At 43.1% G+C, this 12,945-nt stretch overlaps 2 non-coding genes across 2 annotated transcripts; both read left to right on the top strand.

The window, feature by feature from the left end:
- Positions 1–7,302: 7,302 nt before the first annotated feature.
- trnar-ucg (transfer RNA arginine (anticodon UCG)) lies at positions 7,303–7,392 on the top strand. The gene is given in 2 exon segments: positions 7,303–7,339; positions 7,357–7,392. It is a non-coding gene; the product is annotated as a tRNA-Arg (tRNA).
- Positions 7,393–12,448: 5,056 nt separating this feature from the next.
- trnat-ugu (transfer RNA threonine (anticodon UGU)) lies at positions 12,449–12,521 on the top strand. The gene has a single exon. It is a non-coding gene; the product is annotated as a tRNA-Thr (tRNA).
- Positions 12,522–12,945: the final 424 nt, after the last annotated feature.

Genomic DNA, 12,945 nt, shown 5'->3' with positions numbered 1-12,945 from the left:
GTTATCTGGTCATTATCACCTCGCTGCTTTTTTTGGATCGTGCTGTGCGCATATTGGTTGTCGCATTTCCCACATTTCAACAGTGACTGAACTTCAAAAAGCAAATAATTGACTGAAAAGTGCTTTGGGACGTCCTGCGGAGGTCAAAGGCGCTATTTTATGAAAGTCTTCCTTTCCATGGCGCCATGGCTACGATTGCAGGTTGGAGCCTTGACGCTTGCTGATACAAGAAAACCTGCACCCACCATCGATGCAGGTCCGCTGTGGTTAGAATTCTGCGCTCGCGACCCCGGCTCGATTCCCGCTTAGAACATTATCTCTTTTGAGAATCGAATCAATTTTAAGGTAACCAATTAAGTTCTGAATAAGTCATAGTTCTTGCAGTGTGCGGTAGTTTTGTATATTGCAATGTTACTGAGAATTGAAATCACAATTCTTACACAGTTTTCCAAAAATTAGCTTTTTTATTACTTATTTATTGAATTGGTTTTATGCGGAAATTTTAAACAGTTTATTCCGATCAAACATAGGAATGTGGAAGCGGAGAAGGCCATTCAGCCCCTCGAGCCTGTTCCGCCATTCAATGAGATCATGGCTGATCTGTATAATTTGTTGCATGCACCCGCCTTGGCTCCATATCCCTTATTAACCTTAGTCAGCAAAAATATATCGAGCTCAGATTTAAAATTATTAATTGAGCTCGCACCTACTACTTCTTATGGGAGAGAGTTCCACAGTTCCACCACCCTTTGTTCGAAGACAAAGTGTTTCCTAACTTCTCTCCTGAACGGCCTCGCTCTGATTTTAAGGTTATGTTCCGTTGTCCAAGAATTCCCCAACAGCGAACAAAAGTTTATCTCTACCTACCCGATCAATTCATTTCAAAATCCAAAAACCTCAATCAAATCATCCCTCGACCTTCTATATTCTAGGGAAAATAAGCCTAGTTTATGTAATTTATCCTCATAATTTGACCCGTGTAGCCTTTGTATCATTCTGCTGAATCTGCGCTGAACACATCCCAATGCCAATGTATCCTTCTGAGGTTGGGTATCCAATGCAGAACGCAAAACTCGAGATGGGGTCTGACCAAAGCATAGTACAACTGAATCATCACTTTTGTACTCGAACCCCCTTGAGATAAAGTTCAATATTAACATTCAATTAGGCTTTTTGATTGCTGTTTTTACCTGTCTATCGACTTTTAATAATTTGTGAACATAGACTCCGAAATCTCATTGCTCCTCTTTTGTCTTGAGCTTCTCCCCATTTAGAAAGTAGTCTGATTTATATTTCTTTTGTCCAAAGTGGGTGACCTCACACTTGCCCACTTGGACTCCATTTGTCTTAATCTTGCCCACTCACTTAATCTGTCTATGTCCCTTTGCAATTTGCTGCTCCCGTCTACACTAGTTACTGTACCTCATCACTTATCCTCATCTGAAAATATCAATATCCAATCCTGTATTCATTCCATAGAACCATAAAAAAGAAAGAGCACTAATGGGGACGATTCGATCCATCGTGTCCGCGACGGCTCGAAGAACAACCAGGTGCCCATTCGAATCCGATCTCCCAGGACCCGGTCCGGAGCCCTGCAACTTACAGCACTTTAGGTGCACGTCCAGGTATTTTGTAAAATAGTTGACGATCCCTGCCTCTACCACCAATTCGGGCAGCGAATTCCATATGCCCACCATCCTCTGGGTGAAAAAGTTTTTCCTCATGTCCCCTCTAATCCTTCCGCCAATCAGTTTAAATCTATGACCTCCAGTTCTTGAACTCTCCGATGGAGAAACAGATACTTCCTGTCGACTCCAGCTGGGCCCCTACTAATGTTGTACACCTCAATCAAGTCATCCCTCAGCCTCCTCTGCTCCAAGGAAAACAACCCCAGCCTGTCCAATCTCTCCTCGGAGCTGCAATTTTTATGCCGTGGCAACATACTTGTAAATCTTCTCTGCTCTTTCTCTCCAGAGCATTTATGTCCTTCCTGTAATATGGTGACCAGAACTGCGCACAATACCCCAGCTGTGGCCTTACCAGCGTTTTATACAGTTCCATCATTACATCCCTGATTTTGCATTCAAAACATCGGCTAATAGCGGAGAGCATTTCGTATACCTTCTTCACAACCTTATCTACCTGTACTGCCACCTTCAGGGACCTGTGCACATGCACTCCAAGGTCTCTCGCTTCCTCTGCCCCAATCAATATATTCCCGTTTGCTGCGTATTCCATTTTACTGTTTGCCCTCTCTAAGTGCATTACCTCACACTTCTCCGGGTTGAACTCCATTTGCCACTTTTCCGCCCACTCCACCAACCCATTGATATCTTCATGGAGTCCACAGCTATCCTCTTCACTATCAATGACACGGCCAATTTTTTGTCGTCTTCAAATTTGCCAATCATGCCCCCTACATTCAAGTCCAAATAATTAATAGATATCACAAACAGCAAGGGACCCAACACTGAGCCATATGGCACACCACTCGAAACGGATTTCCATTCGCAAAGACATCCATGGACTTTTACCCTTTCTTTCCTGTTACTGAGCCAATTTTGGAATCAATTCGCCTCATTTCCCTGTATCCCATGGGCTTTTAAATTTCTGACCATCTGCCATGTGGGATCTTGTCAAAAGCCTTATTAAAATCCATGTAGACAACATCCACTGCACTTCCCTCATCAATCCACCTTCTCACTTCCTCAAATACTTCAATCAGATTTGTAAGGCTTGACCTTCCCTGAACAAATCCATGCTGACTATCCCTGATTATCCGATGCCTTTCCAAATGAGAGTTTATCCTGTCTCTCAGTATTGATTCTAATAGTTTGCCCACCACCGAGGTAAGACTGACTGGCCTATAATTTTTCGGCCTTTCCCCCGTAACCTTTCTAAACAATGGTACTATGTTTGCAGACTTCCAGTCCTCCGGTACCTCCCCTGTATCTAGTGAGGATTGGAAAATGATCCGCAGAGCATCCGCTACTTCCTACCTGGCTTCCTTCAATTGCCGAGGAAACAATCCATCCGGCCCTGGTGACTTATCAACTTTCAAGCATTCCAGTCCCTCTCGTACTTCCTCTCTCGTTATGTTTATCTTATCCAATATTTCACACCTCTCCTCTTTAACTACTATGTCTGGATCATCCCTTTCCTTTGTGAATACGGAGACATAATATTATTATTTTCTCTGTATTCCTACCCACATCCTCTGCTTCTATACACAAGTTACCCTTATCATCCCTGATACGTCCCACCTTTTCCTTAACTATCCTCTTGTTCTTAATGTCCTGATAAAGCATTTTGGGTTTTCTTTAATCTTACTAGCAAATATTTTGTCATGGCCTCTCTTTGTTTTCCTTATTTCCTTTCTTACGTCATCTCTGTTCTTTCTATGCTCCTCTATTCTTTCATCCAAGTCATTGATAAATATTGTGAACAGGTGAGGCCCCAGAAGAGATCCCTGGGGAACACTACTTTAAAAAACTTTATCCCCACTCTGTCTCCGACCTCCCAATTAATTTTCAATCTATGTCAAACGGATACCACAAATTTCGTTCCCTCTCAATTTTGCCAAAGCAATTATTTCCTGTTTAATTAATTTCCTGCAAATTGAATATTACTAAACCCGCGAAACAATTCCTGTCGAAATGAAACACACATTACAGGACATGTATCGAGTATATAGCAAGAACCCCGCGATTTAATTATTAAACAGCGAGAATACGGATGTTAACACTGAGCGCCTGATCTGGATCGAACCCATTAGCCCGAGGTGACGGGACCCACTCCGCGTTTATATTTAGCAAAAAATGAAAATCAGAATTAGCGAACGTTCGTATTTTACAGGACAGGAATCGGCTAATCGGCCCGCTGAGCTTGGACAGTAATTTCTCTCCACTTTGTTGTTCTAAGTGTGGAGTTTTATTTGATCAATTTGTCTTTTATTTCCTTTCTCTGTACTTTACGAACTCAGTGTGAAAGAGGTACAGTTTGAGGGCTAAACATTTAGATCAAGATTTGACCATTGTTTATTTTAATTGTAGCTTGATGTGAGATCAAGCGGGAATTTAGTTGCCACTTTTCTGATAACGCAGAAGCTGAAGCTCCTATTTTATAAAAGAGAGAAAAAATTAAATGAACGATGTCAACAGAATGAAAGCAAGGGGCAGATAAAACCAGAGTCTTTAATCACCTCGGCTCCATATTTAAAATCAGTTTGTGAACGGATAGGTCAGTGGTCATGCGGTCTAATGGACAAAGCTTACGACTCCGGTGTTAATCGTGATGTTATCAGAAATTTGCAAGATTGAGTCTGTCACGGTCAGTTCACAAAATGGGTGAAAACGCGTTCTTAATGGGTCGCAACTGTTTTACACCCGCCCATTTCTAAGTCTTTCCTGATGAAACGGCAATATATTAAAAAGCCAAACAAATCGACAGAAACAAAGCACGGGTATTTATCTAACGTTATAGCACGCTCCCAATCGGTTCATAGAAAATGAATTATATCTTAATTATGTTTTGAACAGGTAAAAAACAATCAAACTTACTTTTGTGAAACTTGTCAAAGTGTCAGTGTGACTGTAAGAATCACCCAGCTTTGGGACACGTTGTCTAAATTGTTTCCGGGCTGTCGAATGAGGAGAAAGACTCAAATTAAACAAACTTGACAAGAAACGCAGGTTTGTGAGTTTCCCCCAATTCTGATTCCTGGGACAGACTGCATCATTGAAGGGAACAGTAGGTAGTTTATATAAAACCATCGGGAGTTGTCAGTGCTCCTCTGAGCCATGAATTCGAATCCACAATCACTTTCTAAACCCATGACACGGGTTCAGAGGTCAAACTGCAGGGATCAGCCGCTGACCACTGACATTCAGTGTTGAGGAGAGCGGCCAGTGTTGGTCATTGGGAGATCAGCCGCTGACCACTGACATTCAGTGCAGAGAGCGGCCAGTGTTGGTCATTGGGAGATCAGCCGCTGACCACTGATATTCAGGGTAGAGAGGGGTCAGTGTTGGTCATTGGGGGATGAGCCGCTGACCACTGATATTCAGTGTCGCGAGGGGTCAGTGTTGGTCATTGTGGGACAGCCGCTGACCACTGATATTGAGTGTATAGAGGGGTCAGCGTTCGTCATTGGGGTTCAGTCATTGACTTCTTCACCGACAACGCCAAATCCTCGGGATTAATGTCGGACAAACGCAAAGCTTCAAATCTAAAATGTTATTCCATTTGCACAGAAACAACGTAATGCAAAGTCACCAAACGAAACGCAGAGCAAAATAAATGTCAGTTAATGTTGGTATTTTCAAAAAGATGGTGAATCATTGCAGACCGCTGTTACTGCAGTCGCTTCATTTTCTCGGTCAATTAATGGTTTAGCGTCGCAAATATTTCACCGTCATTGTGGCGCAATCAATCAACACGTTCGGTTATTAACTGAAAAGTTTGTGATTCTAAGCCCACCCAGGGCCGTAAACAGAAAATGAATTGACTTGTCCGTTAGATTTACAGTCTGAGACGTTAACCGTTTCAATGTGTCCTTCGGCTGCAATATTGTCCTCATCACAGGGTGAACATTTGAAGTCGTCTGGTGCATTTTTCTGACTGGTTTTGTTCCAGATTATTCAGCTCGTGTAATAAGATTGTAAATCCTGATTCGGCTAAACAAGGATCGGAATAGACTGTTTACGATTTCGGTATGAAATCAATTCAAATAAATATATAAACATTTTAAATGAAAACTATACACGAATCGGGAGTTCCACCCTCAGTATCATCGAATCTTTGAAATTCACACTCTGCGCTGGGCTTTAATAATTGTTTTTAGACCTTGATTAGTTCTCTTTAATATTACTGGCTTCCCAGCTGTTTTGTAAAAAAGTATTTTTTAACGCGGAATTGAACCCAGTTCACAGCAGTGAAAACACTGGCTCATAACTGGACCTCCTGCTCAAATTACCGCCCATCGTTTCCCGCGTACGCTGGTCGACAGGATTCCGATATGGGACCTGGCACATGGGGCCACCGAAAGAAATAATGTTTTTTGATTGGGCCCTTCACACCCCAGGACGTCCCAAAGCGCTTTACAGACAATGAAGTACTTTTGGTCGTGTAGTCACTGCTGACATGTAGGAAACGAGGCAACTAATTTGCGCACAACAAGATCCCAAGCACAGCGACGCGGCAATGACCAGATAATGTATTGTAATGACGCTCGTGGAGAGATGAATATTGAACGAGGTAGCAGGGAGAACTAATTGCCGTTAAAGGTGAAGACAATGTGATTGTATCAATTCGAGTTTTGACCTTTGTAATGTGTTTTCTTTCCTTATTTTTATCTTCTTCAGATTCCAACTGATCAGAAAACTAACAAGTGAACTCACACAGAATTTTCGATAAATCTGTCACTCAAAATAAACAATGTTATAAATAAAGAAATAAACCGGATTGAGACGGTTCACTTCACTTCACTGAGACGTCTAATTCCGGTTAAACCGGCGCGGCGGAGTCACAGCAGCTCATCGCTGATCTGCACCTCAACTCCATTTAGCGAAATAAAAACTGGAAAACTCATGTTTCGAGATGAGTTTACTAATTTCCTGATAAATGAATATCACTAAACGATCAAAACATTCCCTGCCCAGATTAAACACACAGCAAGGGGATGTGTGGAATATATCGCAAGAAACCCGCGATATTATTATTACACGGATAGAATCCCGTGCTCAATATTAACATTAACACTGAGCGCCAGGTCTGGATCTGACCCGTTTACCCCGTGGTGCGGGACCCCGTCCGCGTTTATATTTACAAAAAAAAAGAAAATCAGCAAATAATAATCACACCCAGCAGAATTGGGGATTGTTCGTATTTTACAGGACAGGATGAGGCCACTCGGCCCGTCGGGCTTGGACAGTAAATTCTGTTCACATTCTCCGCTCGGTGTTGTTCTCCGTGTACATTTTTAGTTTACCGATTTGTCTTTTACTTTATTTCCCCTCTCTCTATTTTTCAGGCAAATTGCGAAAGCGATTCGCTTTGGAGGCTAAACACTTCGATCAAAGATTTGAACATTGTTTATTCTGATTGTAGGTTTCTCGGAGATCCAGCGGGAGTTCAGTTGTCAGTTTCCTGATTCATCGGAAACAGTAGAGCCAACTTGCTACAAGAAAGAAAACAATAAATGAACAACATCAACAAAGTGAAAGAAAGAGAAAGATACAAGTTGAGTCCTAATCACCCATAGCCCGGGTTTAAGATCTTCAGCTGAAACTTTGCAAAAGCGACCGTGTGGCCTAATGGATAAGGCGTCTGACTTCGGTATTAGTCGTCGATGTTATCAGAAGATTGCAGGTTCGAGTCCTGCCGCGGTTGTTTTTGCATTCCTTCGAACGTGCGCCGTTGCAGTTTCATCCCGGACCGTTCCTTGCAGTTGCTGACCTCATGGAACGGAAATCCGTAAATTCCTTTGCTGACAGAAGTTGACCCGACACTTTCAACATTGTCGGTCTGGGTGCTCGGGCAGGACGTAGTGTAAAAGTGACTTTATTTCTACTGTTTGGATTCAGAAATGTTCGAATAATCCATTGTGCTCTGTACGGACGGGTCCGAATCCCATCCGTGTCGTTATTGTATTGAACTTTCGTTGCGGCCCTGCAAAAGTTTTCCACAATCAAAATGGGCTTGAATGCTATCATTATCAATCCAACACCGATGTTTTAAGTCTGTGTCCCTGGTTTGTTTCTATTTTGTTTAAATGGAGAGGGACAATTGGAATTTTTCACCTGCTGTAATGAGATAAAGGGTGAGTAGAGAGGACAGATCGGAGACAGATCTATCTGTCATTCCTTTCTGCCTCTGGGGTTTACAGCGAATGAAAGATTAACGGGAATATCAAATGATAAGGGAGCTGGAACTTAAAGGGTTAACTTTATCAAAACTTTTTAACAATCTTGAACCAGTCCAGTTATTAGATTTGCACCAAGTCTGTACATTTTTCTGTTAAATTTATGTCCTCCACCCGGTCTTCATCAAGAAAAAAATAAATCTGGAGGGAAGTCCGGTCCAGATTTGAGCCCAGGATCTCTCTCATTGTTAACAGTCTCCCGTTTTGAACTCGAATCCCACCCATGGCTCGGTTCCCAGTAACTGCTGCAGAGATTGAAGGACTTCGGTCCCTCCTGCATCTCCTGCATTTTACCATCTCGCGATTATTCGATCGGTATTTGGGAACATGTTAGAAAGCCTGGCTTTAAATCCCGAACATTTAAATCCTCAACAATCCGTCTGTTGATCCCATTCCACGGTGTCTTTAGTTAACAATAACCGCGGGAGTGCAATAGGAATCCAGTCCGCAGTTTGCTTCCTTCTCTGTTCCTGTACTATCTCGGTGTCTCTAAAACACGATACACTGTATGGATCAGGAACCGAGTTCTGATCAGACCTGTGACAGACAGGCAAGAATCCGTCACTGAAACCCCGAGACACAGGGAATGCTGTTCATTCTGTTCCAGGGACACTTCGTGAGTCGCTGAAACGTTTGAATTCCTATTCCCACAAAGGACGGAGCCAAGCGGAGGAGGGACGTGTTTCTCAATGATCGGACATTGGAGCCCATCGAAGTGTGAGTTCCGATGGTCGATGGGTGTCTGTGGAACGCCGTGAGGGCTTTGGTTTCCTCCCTTAAACTTGGACCCTTCAGTTCGCTCTTTGTGTTCAGCTCTTTTTATTGGTGTTACTGAGTCAGGAACGTTGGACAAGACAGCGGGAGAATTCCCTGCGCTTCTTTCAGCAGCGCTGGGTAATCTTTAACATTTACCGACATGTTCTCATTTAATCGTCTCTTCTGAAACCTCCCACCAGTTATCCCTCAGGACTGCACTGATCTGGTTTCCTTTGCCAATCACCTTAAACCTGTGCCTTCTGGTTACCGACCCTTCTGCCACTGGAAACAGTTTCTTCTCACACGCACAATTAAAATCGCTCATGATTTTGAACACCTCTGTCAAATCTCTTCTTAACATTCTCTGCTCTAAGGAGAACAACCTCAGCATCTCCAATCTCCACACATAACTGAAGTCCCTCATCCCCGGTACCATTCTTGTAAATCTCTCCTGCACCTTCTCTGAAGCCTTGATATCCTTCCTCGAGTGTGGTGCCCATAACTGAACACAATACTCCAGCTGAGGCTTAACTGGTGTTTTATTCAGGTTTAGCATAACTTCCTTTCTTTTGTACTCTATGGCTTTATTTATGAAGCCAAGGACCCATATGCTGATTTAACAGCCTTCTGTACTTGTCCTGCCACTTTCAACGATTTGTTTACATACATCCCCAGATCTCTATGTTCCTGCACTGGATTTAAAATTGTACCATTTAGTTTATATTATCTCTCCTCATTCTTTAGGCCATAATGTATCAATTCACAGTGCTTTGCGTTAAATTTCATCTGCCATGTGTCTGGCCATTTCATCAGTCTGTCTGTTTCGTCCTGAAGTCTGTTACTACCCTTTTAATTGTTTATCACATTGCCCAGTTTCGTGTCATCTGCACACTTTGAAATTCTGCCCGTCCATCCAAGTCCATGTTGTACACTATCTGTTTCAATCCGACGCGATCAGACCTTCTTTCCCAAAATCGTTCTCAATGTGCGCCTTGCATTATCAAGTAAGACTTTGCAGAATGTATTAGGTAAGAAACGACATTGGTGTCTGTATGTGCAACGTAATAAAGTGCTTCCTGATTTCACCGTGAAAATCCTAGCTCTAATTTTATGTTCCGCACCACCCCCACCACCAGAGGAAATATCTTCTCTGTATCTACTCTTCCAAATCGTTTTATCATTATAAATACCTCAATCAGATCAACCTTTCAAACTGAAGGGAATAGAATCCAAGTTTATGCAAACTGTTCTCATAATTTAAGCCTTTATGACCAGGGATGATTCTGGTGAATCTGCGCTGCACCCCCTCCAAGGCCAATATATCCGTCCTGAGGGGCGTTGCCCAGAACTGAACGCAGCTCGACAGATGCAGCCTGGCCAAGGCTCGATACAACTGAAGCATAACTTCCTCCTCTTTGTATTCCAGTCCCCTTAAGATAAAGGCCAACCATCCTTTTAACCTTTTTGATTACCTTTTGCATTGTCCACTAGTTTTTAGTGATTTGTGTACATGGACACACGAATCCCTTTGCTCCTCCACTGTTCCTAATCTCTCGACATTGAGAACATTTTCCGATTGCTTGGATCCAAAGTGAATTACCTCACACTTCCCCACATTGAACTCCATTTAACACAGTTTTGCGAGACACTTAATCTGTCTCTGTCCCTTTGTAACTTCCTGATTCCATCCACACAGGTAACTGTGCCTCCGATCGTACTGTCATCTGCAAACTTTGATACACAACTTTTCATTCTTTCTTCCCAGTCATTGATAAATATCGGGAGCACATTCCCGTGTGTTCACTGAAATCCGGGTCATTAACATTTTGAGGAATCCTTGAAAGCCCACTGTGTTTCCCCACAGAGGTTTCAGTGAGCGCTTCAGTAAATCTCGTCCACGGGACTTTATTGGAAATCGTCAGTTTTTGCTGTTCAATCAGAATTGTCTTTGCATCCCGTGCTGGCGAGTCAGGGATTAGTGTTCCAAGAATCAGGAATAGGATCTGGAACCAGATCTTGCCGACTGCGCTCCTGGAGAAATATGAGTTCGATTTTTGTTTTTGATCCGCTCGATCAGATTGAATTTGACCCAGAAACAAGAAGCGGTTTTGGTGAAACTGATCAGAGGGTGAAGCGTGAAGGTGGTTGAAGCGATGAGCTGCTCAGTTTACACCTGCCACAGTTTATATCTGGATTCAGCACCAGGCAGAGAGATAGAAACAACTGTCTGGTGTTTATTGACCTGATCGGGAGTTTAATATCACCGACGGCTGATTCACTGAGATCTCCAGGCCTGTGCTCGGCTACCGTTTGGTTTCGTTCCCGGTTCGACGCGTGCTTTTGTCGGGTGAAGGAGACAGATTTTTGCTCTCCCCAAGTTGTTACAATACTGGACCGGCCTCATTTTCTGTGTGAATAACTGGGATAAGTGGACAGAGCAGGGACAGAGAAGGCTGTTCGAACCCGGAGTGGAAGAAGTTCGAACTTTTGACGGACGAGAATGATTTCACTTTCATTATAATCCTGCAATTGCTGGGACCTCGAGCCATAATAATGTATTCACGGCGTGCTCCGTTACCGATAGGTAAATATTGCAGCAAGTGAGATATGGCATGGCGTGATTTACACATAATTTCTGGAACATTTGCGCCGCTCCTCCGAAAGGTTGAATTAAACGATAAAAGTTGCTTTCGTCGCTCAGCCCAACGTTGCCTTGAACGGCGATCGCCAAATCGCTGTATTTACGTCATTAATCGCGCCGCAGTACCTTACGATTGGACAAAAACAACAAATGAAGTATGAGGCAGCAAGAAATGACTGAGAAAAGTCACAGACTTCAGCCTCTCAGCTTCTCACTCTCTTTCTCTCAGGCTCAGTCCTTTGTTCCTTTTCAGTCGTTCTTGCTTCTTCTCCTTCCTGTCTTCCTTACTTCTATCCATCACTGCCTTCTTTCTTTGAAAAATGGCGCTCCTGCCATCTGCAACAAGCGGTTTGATGATTTTTGACGAAGAACAAAATTCTAGTGATGCTTAACTGAGATTCGAAACCCGGATTTCTCATTTGGTAATCAGTGAAAGCCCCAAAGCGAGATTCACACCCGGAGATCAACGAACCATTGGCAATAGATTCACGCGGCCACGATAAAATTTCGCTGCCACCCACAGCCGATCAGCCATCCTTTCAAACGGTTCCTATCCATCAAATCTCGCTTTCTATTCCATGTACAGCACCATCGATTTGTGCACTAATTATTTCAAGTGAGCAATATCACCAAATTTGAATGTATAACGTGTCTTATCCAGTAAGACTACCTAAAATTTAAATGCTCTGAATCCACATTGTCGTGTGTGTGAGAATAGGTGCACCAGGTAGACCAGCGCTAATACTCATTTCCTAATGTAAAACACACACACATTAAACTATTCTGCAGTCGTTGTGGGAGGTCACCCAAATGAGGAGGTCAAGGCCTGGTGTATCACAGACATTACTCAGCAACATTTCGTGGGAAGAGATGCGAAATGTCATAGGATAAGACCAGATAGTGTGGAGAGAGTGTAGGAATACAACAGGATGAATAGGGCTAGAAATAAGATCTACTGCCAGGGGATAAGGAAGAGAGGGTCATGACTGATATCCATGGTTTCTCAAGCAGAGACCGATGAACAAATGATTGATGTTGTTGCGCAGACGAAATGAAGGGGAAGCAGCAACACAGTCGCTTGCAAAAGTATCAATACGATAACTTTGGAAAAAGCCGACATGGATGTGGGCGCCGTGGCTCAGTGGTTAAAGCACCTGTCTTGTAAACAGGGGATCCAGGGTTCAAATCCCAGCAGTGCCTTTAGCTCGTTTTGTTTCTTTGCTCCCATTTTCCAACCGTTGTGTTCCAGAGAGCAGCGAGAACAACGTTTCCTCTTCCTCATTTGCTGCTTGCAGAAGCCCTTGGTTTGCTTCACAGCCTCTCTGTGTTGACTGCCGAGTTAAATTAGTTCCAGAGGTTCCCATCCACGGGTTTACAAATGAGGTTAAAGTGCCCCCTGCTACTTTTAGATTTCCATTAAATAATATCAATCAATTGCCGAATAAAAATTCAGCTGTTCGCTGATATTCTGTATTTTCCCAAATCTAGTAGACAGGAGCGAATGAATCTTTCTGTGAGGACGTTGGACAAACTGATTCTAGGGTAAAGCTAAACATTCATGGTGGAGATTAAACACAGACCAACACCGCGGGACCGCTTCTGGTCAACGACTTTAATTCTTAAA

This window comes from Heptranchias perlo, unplaced genomic scaffold, assembly GCF_035084215.1.
Source record: "Heptranchias perlo isolate sHepPer1 unplaced genomic scaffold, sHepPer1.hap1 HAP1_SCAFFOLD_44, whole genome shotgun sequence".
Taxonomy (NCBI): domain Eukaryota; kingdom Metazoa; phylum Chordata; class Chondrichthyes; order Hexanchiformes; family Hexanchidae; genus Heptranchias; species Heptranchias perlo.
This window is presented reverse-complemented; position numbering and strand designations above follow the sequence as displayed.